Genomic DNA, 4,745 nt, shown 5'->3' on the forward strand with positions numbered 1-4,745 from the left:
CAAATTCTGAGAAACCAACATCCTCAGGACACTGCTCACCCACACTTACCACCTCATCACCCAAGACTCTGTAATTACAATAGTAATGGTTTTCAATCAGCAAATGACAGAGGACCAGGGAGCGGGCTGGCCTCAGGGATGGAGATGTGCAGAGGAGCCCTTTCCCCTGGTGAGGCCAAACCCCTGACAGCAGTGAGAGTGGCTGCCAACACAGGGACTAGGGAGAGATAAACAGGGCCTGCCTAGCGCACTGACACCCATCCTGAGCCTGCACAGACTGCACAGGTGAGTGTAGCTGTGTCACTCAAGACTGAGGCTGCCTTTGACTTAAGGGGAATTGTAAGGCAGGGTGACTTAATGTGCAGAAAAGGAGGGTCTCAGGTCCTCTGTCACTGTGCAAAAGGAGATGGCAGGACCCAGGGAGAAGACGTTTTATCGTTTTCCAGCTCTCCCCCAGAACCTTGTTAGGGAGTGTTTGCAGCAGTTTGTGGTGCCCTGTGCCAAAGCTGCTCATCACATAGGCAGGGACACAGGGGCCTGGTGGCACTTCAGTCTGGATGTGAGGAAGTACTGACTCTTTGCACAGCCTTATTCTTTACCCAACCCCAAAGAACCAAAGATTTTATTTGATCTGTGTGTCTTATCTCTCCCGTTCTTTTGAAGATAGGGCTTTCTTGCCTTCTGACTCTGATTTCATTTTCTGAACTTTCCAAACTATAACACAGGGTAAAGCTACACAGAATCAAGGAAAGTGGACATGAAGACACATGACAAGAGCAAAAATGATTTCTGTAGAAAAATGATTCTGTTTCTGGTACTTCACTCCTCACAGTATGCATGCATGGACAAAACAGCATCCTCGGGTTACAGGTGAGGACAATGGATGTGAGAAAGCTAAATAAGATGATCAATGTGACACATGCAGAGATTGAGAGTTGGATTTGAGTCTGCAGTGGTTGATTGTAAAGAATACTCTTGTGCATACTGAACTCTCCCCCCCCTCTCTCTCTGTGTGTGTGTACCATAGAGCAACCTCGGGTGTGTGAAGCTCACTACTTCTCCTAGACTGGACAGCTAGAGACTCCCCGAGATCTTTCTCTCCAACCCTAGCACTTGAATTAAAAGCATGATACCGCAGAATTTTTTTTGTGGGGTTCTGGTTATCTAACTCAGGTTCTCATGCCTCTATTTTAAGCATTTAATCAACAGAAGCACCTTCTCAGTACCCCAAGCTTTATACTTCTAAATTTGTGGCATTTCTTAAGCATTTGGAATTATTTGTAAGCCTTTACCCCACCACTTGCTACAGAAAACCTTGTCTTCATTAGATTCACACAGGCTATTTTACTGTTACATGCTTTAGGCGAGAAGTATGTGAAAGCTTCCTAAAATATGCAAATAGCAGCCTGGATTAGACATCTATGCACTTGTAGTCATTAGACTTGGAGCTCTTCAGTCCAGATGCAGCACTGTTAAGGAAAGGAATGGTTATTTCATTATTACAAATTCTTTTTTTTTGATGGCTCCAAGAACCTAGAAGTGATCTAAAAATTTCACCAAATCACAAAACAATTAATACAAAAATATTGGAAGTAAATTTAAATCACTATACTTTTCTTAACAAATAATCCATGTCTTTCGCTATGTTGGTAGAATTCAACAAAATCATGTAACAAATGTGTCATCCAAAGGAAGTTGACTTCTTTAGGCCATTCAGGTATTAGATATCATGAGAAAGATACAGATTCAAGTGTCTCTCTAAGTGGGCTGCCAGCTTTCTTCTGTATTTAGTGTGCAGTTTTAAAAAGAAGAGCCTCATTTAATAACTTATTCATCAACTAGTTTTGAATATGAATAAGCAGCAATACTAAATCCCTGAGATTGTCCAAACAAAAGCAGTGTCTCTGAGGCATGCTCCTTATCCAGGGCAGGAAGGAAGCAGATACACAGGGAAAGCACAGGAGATTAATTTCTGAGATGATATGTGTAAGATAGAGAGTAGCTAGCCATGAAGCATGATGACTTGACAAATAACTCCCAGGGTATATCAATCATAGTCCTGTGGCAAGGAAAAATGACAGTTACATTTGAGGGGTCAGGAGTGAAGGAAATTCAGAAGTAATTTTAATAAGGAAAGGATGCTAAATAGTGACAATTAAGTTTGACTTGTATTCTGAGTGTTTTGTAAGAGGTGAGGCAAATAGCTTAGTTGTCAGCTTCAAAAGCATTGTGTATTATGTGCACTTTTTTGGGGGGGTGGGCTTATGTGTGCCCTGTTAATCTTGTACAAGTGTGTGTACAAGCACAGGTCAGAGATCAGCATTGTCTTTCTGCTTCAATATCTCTCCAACATTATTTTTCAATCTGGGCCCTCCCTGAATATAGAGCTCATTGATTCTGCAAGGTTAGCTGGCCAGTCAACTTCAAGGATATGCCTTTTTCTGTATCAAACCCCTTCCCACCAGCACAGGGACTACAAATCTTTGCTTCTTTTGCCAGTTTTTATTCGGTTGCTAAGGATCAGAACTTGGGTCCTCATACTTGTACAGCAAGCCTTTTGCAGACTGTGCCACATCCCCAGCTCCCAAAGGAATATTTTGACGAGTACGTAAGGAGAAATATAAGAGAAGATACCATTCATACAGAACTTATGCATTTGCATGGAATAGCAGGGAGATACGATTTTTCTTTTAGAAGAATTCTCAGGAGAAAAAGACAGTAGGAGCAAGGTGGGTTGGAGGAGAAAAATCACCTTTGATAAGGTTTGACTTACATAGAATGTTAGGAACACAAATTGTATCAGACTGATCCCCACCTTGATGTAAAAGGACAGGACTTTTGTCCCTGTCTTCCTACAAAATATTAACTTTGTGCCTCTCATGGCAAAGGGATATGAGATACAGAGTATACATTATAATCTCCCATGAGAAACTGATCCTTTTGGCCAAGAATAATTTTCTGGAGGAGCTGCAAGTGTTTTATTACTTCCACTGTCATTTGAGTGATGGTTGATTGGGGGATTGAAGAGGATCAGGATGAGGTCATACTGGGTGTGATGACGACAAAGGAAGGAGGACTGTCAGCTAATAATTAGGACTGTGTTGCTTAGAAAACTGACAAAGTGATGCCATGCAGTTAGCTTTTGTCTGGAAAGAGCATGGTCATACGAACTAGAAGGGAGAAGGAAAGCAGGATATATGCCCTGATTGTAGCTATATAATTTCCATGGGAATTGGAAAAACAGAAACCAAAGGCAAACAAAAGAAAACAAACAAACAAAAAAGGATATGTTTGGGCATCATTAAGGAAAGAACAGTCTCTGTTTACAGACTTGAAACCATTCTTTTCATTGGAAGAAGGAGAGAAAATCTTACACTTGTTTCTCAAATGATTTTTCCTAGTGCTATTAATGAAGTCAGAAGATGACATGGAATAACATTATCCAGACAATAATCTTCCTTTGTCTTATTGGACCTGGAATTGTGGGGAATATCCTAATGTTTGTGAGACGTGTATACACTTCTGCCTCGGAGACTGAGAAAAAGCCTGTGGACCTTATCCTCATCCACTTGGCACTTTCTAATATGATCATTATTTGTACCACTGGGATCAGAGATATCGGTACAGTGTTTTATTTCAGAAACTTCCTTGGAGATATTGGCTGTAAAGCTGTGGTTTATCTGGCAAGGATGGCACGGGGCCTCTCCATCTGTACCACCTGTCTCCTCAGCATGGTCCAGGCTGTCACCATCAGTCCCAGAGCCACCATTTGGAGCAAACTCAAGCCACAGACACCACAGCAAGTTCTTACCTATGTCTTGCTCTTTTGGATCTTTAATGTTATCGCAAGTTCCAACCTGTTGTACTATATAAGCGCAGGCAGTGGCAACAACAGATCTGGAGTTGCAGGGTATATTGGGTATTGCTATATGCTTCCATCCAGGTACACAGTTAAGTGGCTTTTCCTCTCGCTCATGGCTGTCCGTGACCTGATCTTTCAGAGTCTCATGGGCTGGAGCAGTGGATACATTTCTTTTTACCTGTATAGACATCACAAGCAAGTCCTCTACCTTCACAGCTGCAGGTTTGTAAGTAGTTTCAGTCCAGAGATCAGAGCTGCACAGAGTGTTCTCCTTCTCATGGCCTGTTTTCTTTTCTTCTATTGGAAGACTTCATTTTCTCCTTTTACACAGGTGTCATGGTGACTCATGATTCCATTATACTAAATATTAAAACATGTCTAGTACTTGGTTATGCTGTTCTTAGCCCCTTTGTTCTGAGGAGCAGAGATGTCCCTGTTGCTAAATCTCCCTGGTTCTCACTGTGAAATGCTAGGATTATATTCCTCCATAAACACAAGATACAAACTGTCATTTATTTGCCTTAATATTTTGGAATGTATGTGGTGAGCATGTAGCTTTGCTATGTATCACAAGCTGTCCTGGAAGCCACTTTTTAGCCCAGGCCTTGACCTTGTAATCCACCTGCCTGGTCATTACAAACATTTACCATCACACCACATTTGCCCTAGTATTCTAATATATCCAAACATTAAATCAGGTAAGCTTATAGTGACTTCCTAAAAAACAAAAAACAAACAAACAAAAAACCAAGACTAGTGTGGTAGTTTGAATATAATTGGCCCCCATAAGCTCATCAGGAGTGGTACTAAAAGAAGATGCGGCCTTTTTGGAGTAAGTGTGGCCTTGTTGGATGAAGTTCATCAAAATGGGGCCAGGCTTTGA

At 41.5% G+C, this 4,745-nt stretch overlaps 1 pseudogene; it reads left to right on the forward strand.

Annotated features, from left to right (window-relative positions):
* The first annotated feature begins 3,405 nt into the window (after positions 1-3,405).
* On the forward strand, positions 3,406-4,327 carry LOC127229601 (putative vomeronasal receptor-like protein 4; annotated as a pseudogene).
* Positions 4,328-4,745: the final 418 nt, after the last annotated feature.

Source organism: Phodopus roborovskii, unplaced genomic scaffold (assembly GCF_943737965.1).
Source record: "Phodopus roborovskii unplaced genomic scaffold, PHOROB, whole genome shotgun sequence".
Classification (NCBI taxonomy): domain Eukaryota; kingdom Metazoa; phylum Chordata; class Mammalia; order Rodentia; family Cricetidae; genus Phodopus; species Phodopus roborovskii.